We start from the raw sequence: 23,303 nt of genomic DNA, 5'->3' as shown, positions 1-23,303 counted from the left end.
TCCCTGAGGATTTCCATTCTGAGACACCAACTGCATGAACCTCTCCCCTTTCCTCAATCTAGGCTCTGGCCTTCAGTGGCAAAGCAGCCTTTACCTTTTCCCCACCCTGCCACCTAACTCTGGTCTCATTGCCCCCCTCACAGGGCCTCTCCCTCTGCAGCTGCCATAGCCTGAATAAGCACAACAGAAACATCATCACATGTATTAAAGTAAAATTCTTGTTGGACAACTGTGGATTTCCCTGGGCAGGACTTCAGTTTGAGTTTCTCAGGGTTCCTATGGAGCCTGAGTTCATGCCCAGACCCACCCTGCCCCCACCCCAGATGTCTGGGCTTGTAGGTATCCAGAGCCCTGGCCAGTCCTAGGGAGCAGTCCCTCAGAACTTCCTTGTCCACCAGTAAGGGGCCAAAGGAACAGAGAGGGCAGGGGAAAGTCAGCCAAACAGGGCAGGGAGCAGCCAGCTCACCCAGTAGGGAAGTTTAACACAGAACTAGGGGCCCCGAGGGCAGGGAGCCAAGCTTCTCCTCACTGAAGCAGAAACCAATGTTGCAAATAAACACATAAACAGATTACCAGTGAGTCAGGAAGGGCTGCTAAAGGGCCGAAGAGCTGAACTCTCCCCAAGCCCCAGCCCTGGTACTTCCCTGAAAGCTTAGGCCCAGCTTTGCCTAAGTGGGATTGGGTCTCCAAAGCCTAGGCCCCACCCAGCCTCTCAGTTGCTGAGGGAAGCCCTGAGCTTGGCCAGGCCTGGGCCTCTCTTCACCGTTGCCTCTTTCTCCTTGGCTTCTTCACCCAGAATCCCCCTCAAATTCCTTTGGTTCTCAAGCCTGGGCTCTTGTCCATGTCCTTCTGGCACTTCTGCCATTTCTTGCCAGTTTTTCACTGCTCATAGTCACTTTCCCAACATCCTTCAAGCACATTTACCACCATGTGCCTCCCATTCTGGGCCTCCTTTTCAAATATCCACCATGAACCTTGAAAATGGTCATAGATAATAACCCTCACTTCATCCTCCCCGCGACCCCCCCACACACTTATTCTTTCAGAAACCCAGGCAGAATCTTCAATTTAAGTTGTTTGGGCTTCATTCTATCCCAAAATGTTGAAAGCCCTGCTCACCTCCCACAAGCATCCCCAAGGAATGTCTACATGCCATGGGGCAGAATCCAAGTACCCAGGCTCTAGGCCTCAGAGAGATTTTCCTGGCCTATACCTTTCTGTCAACACGCTTTTCTGTCATTCCCATCACAACAATTGGGGAATGGCACCAAAAATGCAGGTGCTTAGAGGGCCCAAGGGGATTTTGTTACAGGTCAGAATACATGCCTCCATATTTGGCCAAAGGGAGGGACACTTGCCCCTGGTCTAGGCTGGAAGTTCCATAGCTCTATTTATGCTAATTACTGTATCCTCAAGGCCTAGCACAGTGTCTGACACATAGGAAGCACTCAACAAATATGTAGAAAAGTGCATGCATAAATATCTAAATAAATAAAGCTTACAGCATCAAACTTCTAGGGCAAGCATGTCAAACTGGTGGCTGGTGGGCCACATGCCACATTTAAAATGCTTGTTAGGGCCTGGGATGGTGCCTCTTCATGTGACTAAAATCCCAAGGCCTCTGTATTAGTTTTATATGGCTGCCATAACACATTAATACAAACTTAGCAGCTTAAAATAATACCTATTTATTAGCTCACAGTTTCGTTGGTTAGAAGGTCAGATGGGCTCCACTGGGTTCTCTGCTCAGGGTCTCATAGGCCAAGATCAAGGTTTCTGCTGGACTCCTTTCTGGAGGCTTGGAGTCAGAACCTCCATTTCCACATTTATTTAGGTTGTTGGCAGAATCTACTTCCTGTGGATGTAAATCAAAAGGGCCCATTTCCTTGTGAGCTGCCAGCTGGGGGCCTGCTTACTGCTTTGAGAGAGGTCACCTGCATTTTTTTTTCATGTGCCCCCCATCTTCAAACTAGCAACAGTATTTTGACTTTCCCTTCTGCCTTCCTCTTCTGCCACCAGCAGGAGAATGTTCTCTGCTTTCAGTGGCGATTAGATTAGGCTCATCACCTCTCTCTCTCTCTCTCTCTCTCTCTCACTCTCTCTCTCTCTCTCTCTCTCTCTCAACTTCCAGAACTATGGGAAAAACAATTTCTGTTTTTTAAGCCACTTGATCTGTAGTATTTGTTATGGCAGCCTGAGTACACTAAGACAGTGACCATGATATGCAACAGCATAAAGCAAGATGGGAAAAAAGCTCCCAGCCCACTTGTGTAATCCTACTCTATGTCTTTGATCTTTCTGCCATTCACTGAGAGCCAGCATGGGTGTCCTGTAAGCCCAAGTCCTGAGGCCTAGAAGAAAGGGGAAAAGAGCCAGTGTTTTAGGCTTAGGCTAGCTTGGTGCAGCTGCCTGTGAACTGGATAGGAGGCCCTGGGTGTGAGGCCACCTCCCCAGGCAGGTCCAGTAACACTGCAAGAGGAATTAGCTGCAGCTGAAAATCTGCAGCAGGAAGCAGGGCAAGTGCAGAGTTCCCTCCATGTGCAATTGATTTGTGACTATGAACAGCAGATTTGGGATATGACAGCCGACTGCAGGGTCAAGCAGCCAGCAGAGCTGAGTTGGTTTGGAGGCATTTCAAGCCTCTAAGCTGAAAAGCCACAGTTTTGGGGAACTACCATGAGCATCTGTTTCAATTCTGAGACTAGCTCCTCCCCACTGATGTTGCTGGTTTCTTTTGTCAGAATGTGTAGGCCCCAACTGTGGCCCCTGGAAGCAAAACTCTGAGTTGTTCAAAAGGGCTGTGCTTTAGTTATCTATTGCTGTGTAAAACCATACAAGTTCACTACCTCATGGTTTCCACACATCAGAAGTCTGGGCACAGTTTAGCTGAATTCTCTGCTCAGAGTCTCACTTGGTTGAAATAAAGGTGTTCGCAGGGCTGAGACCTGGCCTGAAGCTTGGGTTTCTCTTCCAAGCTAACTGGTTGTTGGCAGAATTCAGTTCCTTGCAATTGTAAAATTTAAGTCCCCATTTTCTTGGTGGCTGTTGGTCAGGGATTACTCTCAGCTCCTAGAGAGGCCACCCTCAGGTCCTGGCCACATGTCCCTTTCCATGTGTCTGCGGTGATCCCACCCCCTCTCATTTTTAACTTTTCATTTTGAAATAATTATAGAATCACAGGAAGTTGTAAAAATAGTACAGAGAGGTCCAATGTATCCTTTATCAAGTGTTCCCCAATGGCTACATCTTATATAATTCTAGTAAAATATCCAATCCAGCCAATTGACCTTGGTGCATGTGTGTATATAGTTCCATGCCATTTTATCACATGTATAGATTTGTGTAACCACAAGATTCAGAACTGTTTCATCACTTCAAAAGCTCCCCCTTTATAGTCACACACACCTCTTTCTCTCCCACTATCTTTAAGCTCTGGCAACTACTAAACTGCTCCCCCAACTCTATAATTTTGTCATTTTGAAAATGTTTTATAACATGCAATATGTGACCTTTTGAGAATGGCTCTTTTTTCCACTCAGAATAATGCCCTTGAGAGTCATCCAAGCTTTTGCATGTATCAATGGTTCATTCCTTTTTTTATAGCTTACTAGTATTCCATGGTATGAGTGTACCATTGTTTATTTAATCACTCACCTTGTGAGAGACATTTTGGTTGTTTTCAATTCTGGCTATCTCTATAATAAAGAGCCAGTGTGTAACACCTTTACCACTGAAGCTGGACCAGACCGAAAGTCAGTGCTGGGTTGCTTCTGCTGCAGGCACGGTGCCCCAGCACTGACTGCTGAGGGGGCTGCGAATCAGGGCCAGAGCGAGGCCTGAAGAGAGAAGCAGGGACTGATCCGTTGTCTTTGTGGTAGCTTTTGACCAGCACTTGCTGGTCTTTCTCTCCCAGTCTGGCCAGCAGCCGCACCTCCATTTCTCTCCAGGACTCCACCGGGGCTGCTGATCAGCCCTGCCTTTCTGATCAGGCCCTGTTGATAGGCCCAGAGACGCTGACTGGCATAGAAACTGACCAATCAGGACCAAATCTGGGGGCTTAGAGGTGTTTCTGTCCAGGGAGAGCAGTCAATCCCCAGGCCCACTCCAGCAATGGCCTTCGCAAATCTACAGAAAGTGCTCATCAGTGACAGCCTGGACCCTTGCTGCCAGAAGATCCTGCAAGATGGAAGGCTGAAGGTGGTGGAGAAGCAGAACCTGAGCAAAGAGGAGCTGATAGCTTAGCTGCAGGACTGCGAAGGCCTTATCCTCCGCTTGGCCACCAAGGTGACCGCAGATGTCATCAATGCAGCAGAGGAGCTCCAGGTGGTGGGCAGGGCCGGCACTGGCATAGACAATGTGGATTTGGAGGCTGCCATGAGGAAGGGCATCCTGGTCATGAACACTCCCAATGGGAACAGTCTGAGTGCTGCGGAGCTCACCTGTGGGATGATCATGTGTCTGGCCAGGCAGATTCCCCAGGTGACGGCTTTGATGAAGGATGGCAAATGGGACCCAAAGAAGTTCATGGGAACCGAGTTGAATGGAAAGACCCTGGGAATTCTTGGCCTGGGGAGGATTGGGAGAGAGGTGGCCGTCTGGTTGCAGTCCTTCAGGATGAAGACTGTAGGGTACGACCCCATCATCTCACCAGAGGTCTTGCCCTCCTTCCGCATTCAGCAGCTGCCCCTGGAGGAGATCTGGCCCCTCTGTGACTTCATCACTGTGCACACCCCTCTCCTGCCCTCCACGACAGGCCTGCTGAATGACAGCACCTTCGCCCTGTGCAAGAAGGGTGTGCACCCGCAGAGGGATCCTGGATGAGGGCGCCCTGCTCTGGGCCTTGCAGTCGGAGCAGTGCGCGGGTGCAGCGCTGGATGTGTTCACGGAGGAGCAGCCTCAGGACAGCGCTTTGGTGGACCACGAGAACATCATCAGCTGCCCCCACCTGGGCACCAGCACCAAGGAGGCCCAGAGCTGCTGCAGGGAGGAGATCGCTGTCCATTTCGTGGACATGGTGAAGGGGAGAGCCCTCACAGGGGTTGTGAATGCCCAGGCCCTTACCAGAGCCTTCTCTCCACACACCAAACCTTGGATCGGTCTGGCAGAAGCTCTGGGGACTCTGATGCAAGCCTGGGCAGGGTCCCCCAAAGGGACCATCCAGGTAGTAATGCAGGGCTTATCCCTGAAGAATGCCGGGAACTGCCTGAGCCCCGCAATCATTGTAGGCCTCCTCAAAGACGCTTCTAATAATGCGGATGTGAACTTGGTGAACGCCAAGCTGCTGGTGAAGGAGGCTGGCCTCAATGTAACCACCTCCCATAACCCCACTGTGCCAGGAGAGCAAGGATGCAGGGAAGGCCTCCTGAGCGTGGCCCTGGCAGGTGCCCCCTACCAGGCTGTGGGCACCACACCTGTGCTGCAGGCACTCAGAGGAGCTGCCTTCAGACCAGAAATGCCTCTCTGCAGGGGTCTGCCCCTGCTTCTGTAACGGAGTCAGCCCTCCAACCCTGCCATGCTTCCTACCATGATTGGGCTCCTGGCAGAGGCAGGTGTGCAGCTGCTGTCCTACCAGACCTCGCTGGTGTCCAATGGAGAGACCTGGCATGTCATGGGCATCTCCTTCCTGCTGCCCAGCCTGGACGCCTGGAAGCAGCATGTGACCGGGGCCTTTCAGTTTCATTTCTGACCTTGGGGCTCACCAGGACCAGCCTTGGGGGCTTTGCAATCAACATTGACAGGTCACATTCCCGGGGCTGACACCACTTATGTAGTCTGACCCCTGTAATAACCACTTAATAAACAGCCCACCCTTCCCGCACCCCCCCCCCCCAAAAAAAAAGAACCAAATCTGGGTCAACTGTGAGGAGCAAATGGCTGCCTAGGAGGAGGAGCTTTTGACACTGACTGGCATAGAAACTGACCAATCAGAACCAAATCTGGGTCAACTGTGAGGAGCCAATGGCTGCCTAGGAGGAGGAGCTTTTGACGCTGACTGGCATAGAAACTGACCAATCAGAATCAAATCTGGGTCAATTGTGAGGAGCCAATGGCTGCCCAGGAGGCAGAGCTTTTGATGCTGACTGGCATAGAAACAGAACAATCAGAACCAAATTGGCCGGCAGAGGAGGGCAGTTGGGGGTGAGATCAGGCCTGCAGGGGAGGGCAGTTGGGGGCAACCAGGCTGGCAGGGGAGGGCAGTTGGGGGCGATTGGGCCTAAACCAGCAGTTGGACAGCCCCCAAGGGGTCCCTGATTGGAGAAGGTGCAGGCTGGGCTGAGGGAACCCTCCCTCTGTGCACAAATTTCATGCACCGGGCCACTAGTTACAAATAAAGCTGTTATGAACAATTGTGCACATATTTTTGTGTCAACATAGGTTTTCATTTTTCTGGGATAAATGTATAAGAGTGCAATTGCTAAGTTATATGGTTAAGCATATATATAGTTTTTAAAGACACTGTCATACTCTTTTCCAGAATGGCTGTAGTATCTTATATCCCCACCAGCAATGTATGAGTGATCTAGTTTCTCACATCCTCACCAGAATTTGGTGTTGCTCCTTTTTGTGTGTGTGTCCTGTTTTAGCATTTTGGATTGGTAGCTTTAATTAGCAATTCTCTAATGGCTAATGGTGTTAAACATCTTTTCAAGTGCTTATTCATCATGTGTATATTCTCTTCAGTGAACTGTATCTTCACATTTTTGCTTTCTTTCTAATTGGATTGTTTGTTTTTTTACTGTTTATTTTTGAGAGTTCTTTATACATTCTAGATACCTTTCCTTTATCAAATATATGGATGCTAATATTTTCTCCCAGTCTGTAGCTTGTCTTTCCTTCTTCTTAACTAGGTATTTCACCAAGCAAAGGTTTTTAATTTGGATGAAGTTAAAGTTATTATTATTTTTATGGATTATGGTTTCCATGTCAAATCTAAGAACTATTCACCAATTCCTAGGTCCCAAAGATTTTCTCCTATGTTTTACTCTAAAATGTTTATAGCTTTACATTTTATATGATCCGCTTTGAATTAATTTTTATGTAAGGTTTCATGTAGGTCAAGTTTACTTATTTACTTTTTGCCTATAGATATCCAAATGCTGTAGCATCATTTGTTGAAAACAGTTCTTGTCTCTTTAAGGACTCACCTGATTAAGTCAGGCCCAACCAGGATAATCTCCCTTTTGATTATCTCAAAGGCAACTGACTATGGAACTTAATTATACCACTTAAGCATCCATTTTTCCATATAGTAGCATAATCATGGGAGTGACAGCCCATCATATTTAATGCCCCCATTCACACTCAAGGGGAGAGCATCATTGGGTGGGTGGGTAATCCTAGAATTCTATCAGAATTCTATCAGGATGCTGGGAACATCCATCCACACCCATTCCCCACCCCTGGGTTTGAGAAAAACTAATTAGCCCTAGGATCTTATACAAGAGAGGATTGGCTGTTTTGGAAAGTTCTATAAGGAGCTGAGAGTAGGTATGGGCACTTGTTTGCATGCCAAGCCCCAGGCAAAATATGATTTGCCTGTTCCTTCCCAGAGTTTGGGGTGGGTGGTCTCACTCTGGACTAAACAGTTCAGATGGTGAGGTGAAACATGAGGTAGGTGGGGGAAGGGCATTATTACATGAGTCTTTTCTTTGAAAATAGAGCTTGGATTAACCAAGTCAGAGCAGAAGCTTGTTGTAGGCCCAATAAGAAATACCCATTCCATTGCAATCTATGTTTTAACCTTCATCAAAGTCAGTGTTCTGTCACTGACATTCAGCTAATATGCATTGTTTGGGGTCCAAAGGCAAAACTTCTTTTAACAGTGACTTCTTTTGGCTATGGGACTCTTTTTGTCCCTCTGCACCTCTCTGAGAGTAAGTGGCTGAGAAGGTTGAGAAAATTTCAGAAAAAAATTGAATTTAGATATATAAGGGGAAGGTCATTAGAAGAGACCCACCTGAAATGAATGGAATCCCAAACCTGTTTGCTAATCAGTCCTTCATGAAGCCAAAGAAAAACCTGAAGCAAGAAGAGTGAGGAGAAGCACTGAATTATCATATGGTCACAAACATTCTCTTACTCTCACTCCCATCCTGTTCTGGACTTTCCTCATTAGCAGGCCCGTCTTTCCCAATGTGAATGGCACACCTGGAACTGAACAGTGTGGCAGCCCTGATTCCAGTGTGTGCTCTGGAAATGCCATTCTAAGGTAAGCAAACTCCCCTGCACTCTCAACCTCTTCTTTGAGTGCATCCTATACCTCCTGCGCTAACTCTTAAAATCAGGCTTTTTGTGGGCACAATACTTCCTCTACAACCCAGCTCCTCTTCCCACATCCTGCCAGCACATTGCCTCAAAGTAGGGTCTGCATTACCTAAATCCCTGCAGCTGTTTCCAGACCATTGCCCATTATCAGGTAAAACCCCTTCCTCTTTGAATACTCTTTCCATCTGATATTATCACCCTCTCTCCTCTTCCACCCACTATCACTGTCATCCATTCTAACACATTGTTAGAGAATTTCAATCCCCCCTGGTTTATATATTCCTTCTCCATTCCAACTTCTGTCATCACACTGACTGATTTAAACATCCATGTGGATGATTCTATGTATCTCTGTAGCTCAATGGTTCTCAACCTGCAGTCACTTGGAAAATTTAAAAAATACTGATGCCTGGGACTAACTCACGCCAATTGAAACTGCATTTCTGGGGATGTGGCTTTAGCATAGACATATTTTTAAATATTACAGGTGATTCTAGTGTGTCAGTATTGCAATGACACTTTTTTATATTTATATTGCAAGCCAGGATTGAGGACTACTGCTCTGGCCTCAAAGTTCCTTGACTTCCTCAACTCTATTGACTTTTTAATTTGACTTTCATTTCCACTATACTTAAGAATACCAACTTCATGGTCATATTCTGACCTTGCCATAACCTAGAATCTTGCTACCTCTGAATTCTCTCATTCCAAGAGAACCACTACTATCTTGCACTTCCCTACTCTGGTATCTTTTCCATCTAATTACAATTTCAGACCTTGACACCATAATTTTTTCCTAATTTATTAACAGTCCCTCATCATTGCTTCTTTCCCTACACATCCTGGCTCCTATGGTGGATCATTCTCACAAGTATAACTTCACCCAAGCTCTGTTGCCTGTCTATTGCACTTACCTTACAAACCCCAGACCCTAAATCAACTAGAAAATCTGCCTTCTCTGTTCTTTTGCCAGAATTTCTGGAGAAAAATTGAATGCAAGTCAGATGGGTACCACTACAAATGTATGATTTCTAATTTAATTGTTTTATGAACACTATTGATCCTTTCATTTCTGCTCAACACTCTCCCCCATTTCCCTTACCACTATCCTAAACCTTTGCCCCTTTTTAAATAAAGGCCATGGGTGTGAACTCCTCTTTCACAACTATAAGCTTATTTGCATCTCCTAGTGTCCTTTCTTATTTCCTTTTGCTCTGAGAGGAGTGTTCCTTTTCCTGACAATTATTCTCTATCCTATCATCATGACTCTTCTTTATTGAATCTTCAATCTCTGCTGGCTTCCTACCCTGAAACAGCTCACCTTCTAAAACTCTGAGCTCATATTTTTCATCAGTTACTATTTTCATTTGTTTGATATCAGCCAAGCTTCTAGAAAGAGCAGTCTAATTTAGTATCTTCATGCCTCATTTCTTCGTTATTCCTCAAACAGCTATCAGGCTCCCACTATTCCACTAACTGCACGGGCAATGGTCAGGGCAGAATCCATAAGGACATTTCCAGATATTTCTTTTTCTCCCCAGATATTTCTTTTTATTAGAACTGTTTTCCATACCATCCATGCAAACCACTTCTGTCTTTTGAAAACCTACTTTGGCTCTCATGATTTTCCCCTACCATGGCTCATGTCCTACATGTCAGACTGACTGCTTCATATGTATTTTATACGTATTTTAAAAGTTGGCAGATTTGAAGGTTCTGTCCTTAGCAGGCATTGTTTCTCCCTAGATAGCCTTATACTAAGGAGGCTATCTAGCCCCCTCCCCCTCCTTTACCCCCTGTCCTCTCCCTCCTCCCCCTCCTCTTCTCTTACTCTTCCTTTTCCTCTTCCCCCTTCTCTCTCTCCCTCTTCCTCCTTCTCCTCCTCCAATTTTACAAATTCCAAACCAAGCTCATTATCTTCCTGAATCCTCTTGCATCAAACTATGAAACTCAAGCCAGGTGTTTTTCATTTTTATTGATGACACCATTATTCATTCAGTCTCTCTCAACAGAAACCTGGGTGTAGCTAGCGTCCTCTCTCCCTCAACAGCCACATCTGATTAATTATCAAGTCCTAATAATTCTACTTCCTAAATAGTTCTCCAGTGTGTCTATTTCTCTCCATTACTACTTCCTTCATTCAGGGTTTTATCTCAACATCAGTGATATAATCTCCTAACTTGTCTCCCTGTCTGCAATCTTGCTCCTCAGTGATTGCTTCACCTAGCAGCCAGAGTAATGGAAAGCCTTTAATACAGTACCTGGGACATAGTAGGTATTCAGTAAGGTGATATTGAATGAATGGATGTCCAAATGCTCTCTGGGCTGATATACAAAGCCTGTTCCTATTTTCCAGCCTCATTTTCTCTCTTGTAATTTAGGTTCTAACTAGGGAGTACAAGAACAGATCTCATAACAAGTCTTCTGATTCCAAGTTTGAGTGCTCTTTCAACTGTTTCCCTTTCTGCCTAGTTTTTTTTTTCTTTCAATCTTTAATTTCTTTACCTTTCTGCCTAGTTTTATGAAAATCTTGGAAACCTTCTGTTTGGGGGCATTTGGATGCAGTCCCAAATGGAGGCAAGAGGACAGACGATATGACCTCCCCTTGTCAGTCCCCACGAGGGAATGCTATAATGTTAGACATAAGGGAGGCAGGCAGGTAGATTTTGTAAAGGTCTAAAGCATGGAAGAATTCAGATAATAATTATAAAATTCATTAATTCATTAATTTACTCAATAGACGTTTGCTCTGTGCCAGGCTCCATGCCAGGCCTTGAGGGTATGATGGTGGGCTCCGCTGCCTTCAGGTGTATTGATAGACAGTGACAGGAGCTTTTGACAAAATGGGAACTAGAAAAGGATAAGCCTGTGGAGCATGACTTTGGTGGGGGGGGAGGGGGAGAGCAACTCCCTTGTCCAGGGACAATGGGCAAAAAGCTGCTCCAGGATATGTTCTGGCCCACTGCAGTACCAGGGCAATGAGATGTCATGAGATGGCGGCCAAAGAGGGAGTCCTGAGTCTGGAGCAAAACCTTATTTCTTTAGCCCCTTACTCCTTGCTCTAACCACCCCTTAGAGCAACAATTATCTCCATCTCCCTGGATACCTTAGATGTAGCCAAGTCAACCTTCCTGGCAGTGCTCAGGATGGGTGGCAACATAAACTTTCTGGGAAGATGTTATTGTGTGGAATGGAACATGTTCACGACAAGTTGCCCTGGATTTTCCTCAGTCTGAGTTTCCCTTCAATAAGCCTCTAGCTCTTCTTCACTGATGAATCATTCAGGTGTCCTCCCAAAGAGGGCCTTTTAACCAGAGTCCTAGAACTTCTCAGATACTATTTGCAAAAGTATCTTATATACTAGACAATTGCTTTCAATATTGTTGGTGGAGAAGGGTTGGCTCCTCACACAGTCGCTGACCTGTCAGGACTAGGGAAGACAGCAGGGATCAAGGCTGCAAAGCTTAGCTGATGGAGAATGAATGTCTGCACTGTGACCCTGTGCCTTCTCCCCAGGGGTCTGAACCAGATCCCTAGACTGGCCTGCTTTGTGCCCCTCGCCTCAGCACCCCCCTTTCTGGGCAGGGCTATACCAGACCAAGAAGACACTGCCTCAGGGGCTCATAACCTGAGTGAGACAGTCCAATTATCTTCAATTTATGGAACTCAATTGGAGTGAGTTCAAAAAAGAGCAACCTGAACAATTAAGGGACCCAAGGGCTCAGCTTCTGGGGCAAGATAAAAGGCAGGAGGTCTGAGGCCGAAGTAGTGGTTTCAGGGGGAGTGATGGCTAAGGGGGAGGGACCACAAGAATGTTTGCCAGCAAGTGGGTGTTGAAGGGGGCAAACACATGGGAGGGAGGGTGCAGAATGAGGGTTAGAGCTCGGACCCAACCTTTGGGAATCAAGCCATGTTGAGCACGTAATACATTCTGGCTTTCTTAGCCCAGGCCCTGGCTTGAGGGAATCCCTGGAATCCTCAGAGAACAGAGCAATCAGGTACCTCTGACAGAAAGAAGCCTAAACTTGGGGCCTATTGCAAGCTTAGACCCCCGTAAAAAGGTCATGTGATGGAAAAAAAAGGTGATTTGTTGGGCTGGTTGAGCTCCAAAGTATCCTGGGATATCTGTTCCAGCCCTGGGTAGGATGCTCCTAACCCAACTCAATTCTTAATTCAGATTTTGTATTCAATACGTAAGAGGTATAGGTTGGCAGGGGCCCTACTGGACCAGGCTCTACTTCTGCAAGGCTGTATGACCCTGGGCAAGTCCCTTCGTTTCCTCTGAGTCTATTTCTGAGAACCTTTTAAAGCAGCGGGAACCCCCCTCCCCTTTTAATGAAATCTTACACAGAACCCTACTTATATAGAACAGATAAAAGCAGTGATTTGTTAATAAAAATGTGTTTATTGAGTTCAAATTTATGTCATTTACCTTATATCAAGTGAATCAATTAGAATTATGAGACAATTTTGATCAAATCAATGGTTTAAGATGTCTGAAATCTGCCAACACATCTAATGTTTGCAGAACTCCTGAAGTTCCTCTATACAGCTCAAGGGTGCCCATCATCTGGTCATCTGGGTGAAAACCATCACCTCAGTCATCTCTCCAGATTCCTTCCAATTCAGACTTTTTCAGAATCTAGATGTGTGTCCTTAGAAAGCAGGCACTCTGTGTCCTTTACCTTGCATCCCTAGCACATTGGGACCTTTATACCTGGCCCATGACTTTGTAGAGTTTTTTTTTAAAGGTTTAAAAAGTCTGTTGGATTGAATTGGGGACCTTTGGTCAGGTAACGGAGGTAGGCCTTGGTTGGGAGGGTACCCAACCCAAACACAAGAGCTCTGCCCCCTTTGGAGCACCCTTTCAGATAACTGGAAGAAGCACTTTTGGAGAAGGAGGATTTAAGTCCTGGTCTTCAGGTGTATCACTCTTGTCAAATCCCTTTACATTTCAGCCTCCATTCCCAGAAGGCTTCACTTCTGGGTGCCCAGGAGGCAGTCCAATCAGGAATTTTTTTGGAGATTGATTAAAAGCCAAGCTGACCAGAGTAGAGGAGGTAGCCTGGGCAAGAAGGACCAGAGTGAAATGCTTTAAGTGCACTTGGACATGGAATGATGACTGTGGAAATGATTTTGCAAAGCAGCTTACTAAGCAAGGGTTTGGGTGCCACAGGAGGCAGGTTGTTTCCCATGCAGCCATCCTTGACTGGCAGGCGATTTCAGTTTGTCTCTTGAGAAACTGTGAAGTTAGTTTTGTTTGTTTGTTCATTGTAGTTTTCCTTTTGTATCTACTGCAGAATTTCTTTAAATGAGATATTTGTTATTAGCTTCATGGTGCAAAATTTAAAAAGAATAAAAAGATATATCTTGAAAAAAAGTATGTCTTCTTCTTTCCCAAGTCACATAATTCCTTTTCCCAGAGACAACCATGGTCACCAATTTCTTGATGTAACCTTCCACAGATATTTTATGCCTATACTATATTCATATACCTTCCAGAGATATTCTATGCAAATATAGGCAAAAATGTATATTTCTATTTCCCTTCCCACAAAAATGGAAGTATTCTGTACATACTGCTCATGTTCTTTTTAATGGCTGTATGGTATTCCATTATATGTATGCATCAAAATTTATTTAACTAGTCTTTTATTGATGGCGTTTGGGTTCCTTCTAATCATTTTATTATTCACTATGTTGCAAAAATGAATCTTGAACATACATAATTTGGCATATATGTGGGTATATCTTACTACCCTTGAACCAAATTTTAAACCCAACTGTGAGGCTGCAGGAGGGAATGTTCTGGAATGTTATAGCTTAATTTTGCCTCCCTTTACCATGTTGCTTCTTTTCTTGATCTTCAAGCTGATGCGTCTAAGTGCCATTCTGGGACATTAGAAGTCAAAGCCTGGTAGGGGTCTAACCCAAATTGGCTAACAATGTCCCCATTGGCTAACAATTTATACTTGGTCACATTTTTCCCCTTGAACCACTTAAGCAGCAGCGGGATGATAGACTGATTTTAGAAACCACATAGAAAATGGAAACCCATGAAACGACCTGCATGTAATATGATAAAAAGCAACTGACACCACTCTTCAGTGTCAGAGACTAAATGGGGAGTTGTGGGGCTGATGCTGACCAGGAGAGAACACACTACCTACAGAGGGCAGATTCAGTTCCAGCTGGCAATGGTGGCCCAGACTGTCAGATCTTCTAAATTGCTAAGAAGCTAGAAATGTGGATTATATGTGAACTCTCCTCAATTTATATAATAATAATAATAGCAAATACTCATACAGCACTATGTGTCAGGCACCATTCTAAGTGCTTTAAATATCATAACTTAATATTCATTGTAACTCTATGAGGTAGAGTGCTATTGTTTATCTCAATTTTACAGATGAGCAAAGTGAGGCACAGAGAATTTAAGTAACCTTCTCAAAATCACACAGACCAAGTAGCAAAGTCAGGATGCAAACCAAGGCCATGTGTTAATGACTATACTTTCATTGAACTTTTATTAAACTGAGTGTCTTATTGAGGCAATATAAGTCAAATTTAAGCACTGCACAAACGGACACTGTCAAGCCAAACAAAATGCCTCTGAAAGCCTCTAGTTGGAGACCTTGGTTTTGTGAGGCACCTGGCTGGAGGCTGGCTGCTGCTCTTCTGGTTCTACAAACTCCAACTGAGTCCCCCTGCCATTATTTAGACCCAGGCCAGGTGTCAACACAACCCAGGAGGCAGGTGAAAGCCCTTTCTGCTGCTTCAGTTACACTGCCTGCATTTATATTCACTCTTGAGAACAGAGTGAGGGTACAGGGATGGTTGGCCTAGCTTTGACTTCTCAACAGGTCTTGAAACTGTGGGTGAAAAGACACTGGCACTGATCTTGGAGTTGGAATTCTTGGATTCTAGTCCTGGCCTTTTGGGCTGAGGTGTTTTTTTTTAAAAGATTTTCTTTCTTTTTTTTGCAGGGGGGAGGAAAGAAAGGGGAGGGGGACTCCTAGGAATATATCCTAGGAAACTAGAAACACCAATCAGAAAGGATATATGCACCCCTATGTTCATAGCAGCACAATTTACAATAGCTAAGATTTGGAAACAGCCTAGATGCCCGTCAGCAGATGACTGGATCAGAAAACTATGGTACATCTACACAATGGAATACTATGCTGCCATAAAAAAGAAGGAATTATTACCATTTGTAGGCACCTGGATGGAATTAGAGAACATTATGCTAAGTGAAATAAGCCAGTCAATGAAAGAAAAATACCACATGATCTCACTCATTTGTGGATAATAAAAAACATTATAAACTGATGAACAAAAAGATAGATACAGAGGCAGTAAAGCATCAAACAGACTGTCAAATTACAGCGGGAAGTTTAGGGAGAGGTGGGGGAAATAAGAGATCAACCGAAGGACTTACATGCATGCATATAAGAATAACCAACGGATGCAAAACATTGGGGGGTGAGAGCATGTATGGGAGTGGGGTGGGGGGGCAATGGTAAGATATGTACACATATAATACCTTAATAAAAAAAAAATTAAAAAAAAGTAAAAAAAAAAAGGGGAGGGGAGTCTTTTGGCCTCATTAGCCTCAGTTTCTTCATCTGAAAATACAAAATAATAATCCATACTACAAAGGGTTATTTTGAGGAGCAGTGAGACACTGTATCCATGTGTAGTACACATGGAAAAGGAGTAGTCTTAGCAGTAGAGTTTGTTCAGGGGACCGGAAACTGTAATTTCCCAGGGAAAGCTACCCCAAGATGGAGACAGGGAAGATGAGCTGTCTCCTTTTTGCCCACCCTTCTTATGGTTATATTTTTTATTATAAGCTCTTTTGTCCACCATAACTTCTATGACCATAACTGAGCCATATTTAACTAGGCACAGATTCCTGGAGTCCAGGGGTGCAGGGCAGCCTTAAATTGACCACCGGTGCTTTGTTTGCCAATAAATCTGCCTTTGCCAATTTTCCTGTTCACTTGTATGCTTTTCCATATTAATTTACATGTTTGTGTGCTGGATTCAACAAGGCTAAATTTAATTCAGGCGTCTCCAACTTTTCCTCATGAAGAGCTACCTATAGTCTTAGCATCTGTGAATATTAGGCTCCTCAAGAAAAAAAAAAAAAACCTGCTGAAGCTGAAACTCAGCATTATGGAGAAACCTGGTCATGCATGTCATCAACCACTTTGTGAAATAATGGTCTGTCTTTGTTGAGAAAAAGCCTCATGCACCAGCAGGAGGGTTATAGGAGAGTGGGCAACGTGGATGGGAGGGGGACAGGGCGATTGCAGGAGAGCAGAACAGATCCAGGGGACAGGGAGACAAAAGGAGGGGGCAAAAGAATAAACATGGATGCGCTCCTGTGCTCTAGGGGAGGCAGGCACTGTGTTCTCTGCATCTCTGCAGTCTGTGATCATGAGTTAGGGCTGTCCAAATAGATGCCTGTGGAGCCCTGTACTGTGTTCAGTTCCTGTTCTAGCTCTTCTACTCAAGCAACCTACCAGGGGTAGGCCTTTTACTCCATATTTGAGTAGAAGTGAGGCCAAAATGGTGAGGTCAGAGTATGCAGGGTCTTGAATGTCAGCTTTAGATTTTTCCAAGCAATTGGAGACATTGCTGGAGTATGATGCCAGGCCAGTGCTCCAGGAAGCTGCCCACACTGTGAGATGAAGTCTGAGGCTGGAGGCTGGAGGCAGGGAGGCCAGGATCTGGGCAGTGACGATGGAGGGATCAGCTTAGGATATGTACTATACATAGAGAGTTAGAATTATCTGGGTCATATAGTAGGGGAGTGGAAGGGACCAAAGGGGGAGTCCCAGACGACTGGCTTCTTGCTCTAGAGGCCAAGAAGAAAGACAGTAGTATTAACACAAATGGTAAGTTGGCCCTTAATGTCTCAGGCCCCTTTTCATCAAAAGGCTGTCCCTGCAGCCCTCACCTCCCTTTAGTTCGGGCCTGGCTGGATCCAGCGTGTCCTTGGAGTCCAGGGAGGCCTGAGGCCTGGATGAGTTGAAAAGAGAGAGCCATATGGCCCCAGCAGCTCCTGCGTTCTGTTTGGGCACCCATCTCTGGCCCTACTTTGGTCTGGAGGGTCAGAAAGCCAAGGATCGCCAAAGAGAGGGGGAAGCAGGCAATGGGGTTGGGGTGGAGATGGGGTGGAGCAGGGGCTGGAACGGGCTTGAAATGCCTGGCAGCACGGAAATGGGAGAAAGAGGCCAACAAGAAAGAGCCTGCTTGGCAGGCACACCAGGGGACCCTGCGCCAGATCCTGTTAGGCGGCTGCTCCTCAGCCTGCCTAATGTCTCCAACCTGGGTAAGAGGAGCCACAGCGCCACCCAGCGGCCGGTGGCGGGGAACAATAGTCAGGGTTCTTGTGTGGCCCCAGAAGATTGGGGGAGCTGAATGGATCCTCCGTGGAAAGCCTGGAGGGAAGTGAATGTGAAGGTGGAGCACATAGTAGTTGATGGACTCTTACAGCAGGCCATCCATTCATTTCACCCACCAATCCATCTAGCACATGGCGCTAGATGAATCTTACTCCAGGTCAACTGATAATATTCCTCTTAAGCTCAACAATCTTCCATGGCTCCCAGTGGGTCTCTGTATAAAGCACAAATTCCCTAGTTTGACTTTAAAGGCCTTCATGTTTTGATTTAAAGCCATCTGTCAAGTTTCATCTCTTGCCACCACTTCACATCCTGCCACCGCTCACTTCTGCCCAAATAAACCTCTACTCCCCTGCATTCCCATCTATTCATTCAGTGAACCTTTACTAAAGCACTGGGGAGACAGGGGACACACAGATCTTTGTCTGCTCAGAGCTTACATTCAAATAAAGAGGCAATGAACAAGAAAATCAATGTATAAACAAGCTTATTTCAAATAGTTACCAGCACTAGATCCTATAAAAAGCTGGACAATATGATGGAGTGTCCAGGCCAAGAAGGGCACTACCATACATACCTAGAATAGTCAGGAATGGCCTTTCTGAGAAAGTAACATGTGAGCTGAGATCTGATAATAATAAGAAGTGAGCCTTGGAAAAAATGGGAGGGGGGTACATTTCATGCTTAGCAAGGGCACATACAAAAGTCTTGAGATGGGAACAAACCTACATCAGAAGAAAACCAATAAGGTGGGGTGGCTGGAGGATAGTGTAAAGGATGTACTGGGTGAGATTAGAGAGCAACAAGTCATGTAGGGCAGTGTGGGCCATAGTAAGGACTTCAGATTTTATTCCAATCAAGATTGGAAGTTACTGGAGGATTTTAGCAGAGGAGAGGCAGGATTTGATTTGCAGTTTTTAGAGATAACTCTGGGTGGAATGTTGGGTTGTTGTTGTTGTTGGTGGTGGTGGATTGGAAGCAGGGAGACCAGTTAGGAGGCCATTGCAGTGCTCCAGGAGAGAGTTGATGATGGCCTGGTCTAGATGATGACAATGGAGTTGGGGGAAACTGTCAAGATTCTAGAGGTATTTTGAACCAATTATGTTCATGTGTTTTCTTCCCAACCAACCCAGGACCTTACTGAGGGCAGATTCCCTGTCTGAGTGATCTTTGGATTTTACACACCTATGCAGTTAGTCTAATAGGTGCTTGGTGTTTGGTGCATCTCCACAGAGAATATGACAAGAGGAAATGGCATAAAGACAGAAACTTTAGCCTGGGGCAAAAGTCCTGGGTCTTCTTTCTAGTTACACTGATGCACTTCTCCATTTTTCATTCTTTGTCCTTAGTGTCATTTAAAAGAATTTTAAAAAATTTGGGCAGAGAAGGCAAAGCAGGAATTATGAGTTCTCCCTCTGTGCTAGGAACTGTGCTTAACACTTTCACATATATTATTTCATTTAAGTTAATTTATTTAATCTTTATAACAACATCTAATCCTATCCCTTCATTTTAGAGATAAGCTGATAAAAATCCACAAAGGAAAAGGGACTTTATGAAAGGCCAAAGTTGTCATAGCACAAGATATTTTGCATCCTCCATAAGTCCCTCCCTTCATATCACACCCTACTACTGCTTATCTATACCCATTATTCCAGCCTTTTGTTAATTGTTAGTATTGTACAATGCAATAAATTTCAGAATGAAACTGCAGGTTTTTAAACAGATCTAGGGTTTCATGAAGTCAATGAAAGTGATGCTGTAGAAGAGGGTATAGGGGGATAAATGGTTATGGGAAAAATATTGTATTCTCAAAAAAAAGTGATGTTGAAGGCCATCTCTAATGTCATGTAAAGTCCTTGATAAGTGAGGATTTGGCAGAGATAGACCAGTTACCACAGGCAGAAGAGAAAATTGACCTGGGTAATGACAGGATCAAGGCTTCAAAGAGAATGATTCAACTCTTAAAAGATAATAAGAGGTCCTTGGAATAATTGAAGAAGCTCTCTAATTTTGGAAAAACAAAGCAAGACTGTTTATAATTGAGTTACAACCAACACTTCAGAAATACAAAGAATCATTAAAGAATACTATGAACAACAAATTCAATAATCTAGAAGAATGGAGAAACTTCTAGAGGCGTGTAACCTCCCAAGGAACCAGGAAGAAATAAGAAAACCTAAACAGATGGATTATTAGCAATGAAAGTGAACCAGTAATTAAAAAAACTGATTGTGTGTCAAAAGTCAATGTGTTCTCATGCACTTTGGTCAGGAAAATTATGTTATTTCCCCAATGTTTGATTCGGTTTTTGTTCATTCTAAGAATTCATACATATTTGCAATTATTCATTTTAAATTTAAACAGAAATATTTTCCACATTTTCAATTTTATTTCTCAAGGCAAAGTCCCAATCAAACCCTTTCCTCTTTCTTTCCCCTATTCTGTTGTGAAATGTCGATCTCTGCTTCAAGTGGATTCATGGCAAGTGGCCTTTTTCTAGCACCACTTATCCTCAAATAACAAGAACTTCATGTTGTTCCAGCCTTCTCTTCATCCATGATTGGCAAGCCTGGCTGCACATTAGAATCACTATGGAGTTTGTTAAACAATACTGAAACTGGTACTCCAACCTAGATTAATTAAATCCAAATCTCTGCTGGTAGGGCTAGAGTGAAAACTCTCCAGGTGACACTGTTGCACTTGCAGGATTGTGAGCCACTGCCACCAATCCTTCCTTGCAATGCCGAGGCTGGGAGACAGAGACTGTCTGCAGTTAGATGAAACTGAAGGGAGAACACTAAGGCCTGGCTGCAAGGGTCAAAGGACATTTGGCTGGTAGGGGTCCTTCCTTGGCACAGCCATTGTGCCCTTTACTGCCTTAGCACGATAGGTATGCAGCTGCCTCCAATCCCTTACATCTCTTCTCTATCCCCAAGACCAAGAAAGCTTGGCTCTCCTCATAGACATTTGGTGAGATAAAAACTTCAATGTTCTAGTAAGCATATCATGGTTGCCAAATGTAAAACATCATGTTATCTTGTGGATCCACAATATGTCTGTCTTTGACTGCTGTATTCTAAGCACCCAGCACAGTGCTTCACATACAGTAATTGCTCAATAGGTATATTATAAATGAGTGAATGACTAAGTTGAATACAGGTAGGATGTAATAAGTACCACGATCAAGGCACAAAGTGTTATAGAATTACAGAAGAGGATGAGGTTGTTCTCAGCTTGGGAGAGGGGGAATGTGGAAGTCTTCATAGCAGAGTGGTCATTTGAGTTGGACTTTGAAAACTGGGTAAGGTAAGGCAGTGGTAGGCAGAGATGGAAAGAAGGCATTAAGGGCAGAAGAAACAATGTGAGCAAAGGACAGATGAGAAGGTGCAGAGCTCATTCAGTGAATGACCAGCAGTGAAATGTGGCTGGGGCAAATGTGTGTGATAGCCTGTGGTGGAAGATCAGACTGGAAGGATAGGATCAGAATATTAAGAGCCTTGACAGTCATGCTAAGAAGTTTACTCTTGAATCTACAGGCCATGTGGAGCCATCTGATGTTCTTGATCACTGGAGTAATGTGTTTGCTTTAGGAAGATGAGATGTATACTTTATGGCAGCAGTTCTTTCAACAAAGTATTTATGAAGTGTCTCCTAATAGCCTAAGTGCACTGTGCTGGGGGAAGGTGGATTGGAGCCAAGTAATTGAACAAGAGATTACTTGATAGGTCATTGCAATAGTCCAAGTAGGAGCTACTGAGAGCCTAAAGTGGCTGAGTGGGAGTGGGGGTAGAAAAGAGGACTGGCCCTACAGAGGTGGAATTGATAGAACTTGGTGACCATTTTAGGTGGAGGTGAAAGAAAGAGAAGACATATTATCTACATATATATAAAGAGGTAATACACAAATTAGCCAGGTTGCTGTAACAGTAACAACCACACAGGAGGAGGCTGCGTGCACAGGTGGGCGGGAGGGGACTGCTGCACGGTGATGCAAGCCATGGATGGTGCAGGCCTGCAGAGAGCAGGGCAAAGCAGGGCCCGCAGAGTGCAGGGAGCAGCAGGCCCGCAGAGAGCAGGGAGCAGGGCCTGCCTGTCAGCCAGGGTGCGCTGGCAGTCCCACCTCTGTGCATGAACTGCGGAGAAAACACCTTTTCTGATCGCTCATAGGCTAAGCTCCTGGTATGCCACTCGCAGTGTTCTTGGTAACTTGTGTAATAAGAATCCAAGTTACTTGCATAACTTGTGTGATCTAGGGTTTTTCCACCTCACTCCTGGAGGAAAAAATGAAGGTCCACTGTTGGAGGGGCTAGGAAATGTCATATCCTGCCCTAGCTGGTTTGGCTCAGTGGATAGAGCCTCGGCCTGTCGACCACAGGGTCTGGGTTTGATTCTGGTCAAGGTCATGTACCTAGGTTGCAGACTCCTCCCTGGCCAGGGCCCAGGTCAGGGCTCATGCAGTAGGCAACCAATCGAAGTGTCCCTCTCACATTGATGTTTCTGTCTTTCCCTCTCTCTTTCCACACTCTCTACAAATGAATGGAAAAATATCCTCAGGTGAGGATAAAAAGAAAGAAAGAAAGAAATGTCATATCCTATGAAAGAGACATCTTGAAAATGCCTAAAGAAAGTTGTCATTTTTTTCGTGGTGAAGGGACTGGAGTCCATGTTGATGAAAACACCTTGGCAGCTGCAGTGGCCAGCAGTGGCAGCAGCAGCAGGGTGATGGGGGCGGCGCCTTCCCCTGATCATCCTAGTTGCCTCCTGCAGAGGGAGGCCAGACTGTGGCTTAGGCCCGCTCCCTGAGGGGAGCGGGCCTAAGCCATCAGTAGGACATCCCCTGAGGGCTCCCGGATTGGAGAGGGTGGTCGGGCTGAAGGACACCCCCCCCTTGCACGAATTTTGTGCACTGGGCCTCTAGTTATGATAATAATAATATCAGTATTCAAATAACCAACCATTGTGCAAAGTATTTTGTGTATATCATCTGATTTTCACAATAACCCTTTTGATAGATGAGGACATTAAGGCTCAAAGAAGTCAAGGAACTTGTGCAAAGTCATACAAATAGGAGATGGTGGTACTAGACAGTGAACTCATACACTCTGGTTGTGTAGACCAGTACGTAACCTCCATGCTATGCTGACTTTGGAGAGCTGGGGGACTTGTGTTTTCTTGGCAAAGGAATTTAGCAGTTCAGTGAGGAGACCAGTTTCCCTCCGAACTCACGCTCTCCCTTTCCCCGTTTATGTGAAGAGGTGGTAGTTGTGGAGGGCTCTGACTGCTGCTCTTTCATCAGTTCTTCCTGAGCCCCTTTCACTCCTGTGGTGGGAAGATGGACCTAGTGAAGCAGTATAGGAGATGAGGCTGGTAGACTAGAACCAAAGGCTGCAACAAATGTACAAAACTGCTCATCCCTAGGCTATGTGGGGCCTGCAGATGTGTTTAGTCCCCACAGAGGTTTGTTTGTTTTTTTACTTTGAGCCAACATTTAGAAATTAGAGGGCTTCACATAAAAACCCCGAGTCCTGATTTCCCCTAAAGAATGAGATCTGGCAACATTGGGCCCACATTCCCAAAGACAACCTTGGGCTTCAGCTGCCGTGCAGCCTGCAGTGCCCT

General features: G+C 45.1%; 1 pseudogene across 1 annotated transcript; it reads left to right on the top strand.

Moving 5' to 3' along the window:
- The first annotated feature begins 4,110 nt into the window (after positions 1 to 4,110).
- On the top strand, positions 4,111 to 5,686 carry LOC308239734 (D-3-phosphoglycerate dehydrogenase-like; annotated as a pseudogene). The gene has a single exon. The product of its transcript is annotated as a D-3-phosphoglycerate dehydrogenase-like (transcript).
- Positions 5,687 to 23,303: the final 17,617 nt, after the last annotated feature.

Source organism: Plecotus auritus (genome assembly GCF_963455305.1).
Source record: "Plecotus auritus genome assembly, chromosome: X".
In the NCBI taxonomy this organism is placed as follows: domain Eukaryota; kingdom Metazoa; phylum Chordata; class Mammalia; order Chiroptera; family Vespertilionidae; genus Plecotus; species Plecotus auritus.
The sequence above is the reverse complement of the archived record's forward strand: the minus strand, read 5'-3'. Positions and strand labels throughout refer to the sequence as shown.